Genomic DNA, 473 nt, shown 5'->3' with positions numbered 1-473 from the left:
GAAATGTGCAACCCCCATGTTTGAAAATGTTGCAGTATCTAACCAAAATATTTTTTGCACTTGATCCAAAAGTCCCACTTCTAGAAATCTGTCTTGAAGATATACCTCCACAAATATAAAATAATATATGCCCACTGTTATTCACAGGAGCATTAATTATAATAGAAAAAGATTTAAAACAGCCAAATGCCCATCAATAGGGGATATGAAAATAATGGAGTATTATGGCGTCCTAAAAATTAAACATCCAAACAAGCAAACAAATCAAGGAAGTTTTCTGTGTACTGTTTTGCAGTGATTTCCAAGAGAAAGAAGGCAAGATGAAGACCAATACATTTAGTAGTCCTTTTTATAAGATAGGAAAAGGATGGAAGTAAGGGTATGTTAGGCAAGAAAGATTACAGAAAACATAAACAAGGAAACTAATAATTATTAGCTATGGGAGCTGGGATAGTGGGAACTGAGGAGGAAAA

This window comes from Propithecus coquereli, unplaced genomic scaffold (genome assembly GCF_000956105.1).
Source record: "Propithecus coquereli isolate 6110/MARCELLA unplaced genomic scaffold, Pcoq_1.0 Scaffold204, whole genome shotgun sequence".
In the NCBI taxonomy this organism is placed as follows: domain Eukaryota; kingdom Metazoa; phylum Chordata; class Mammalia; order Primates; family Indriidae; genus Propithecus; species Propithecus coquereli.
Note: the sequence above shows the minus strand (reverse complement) of the source record.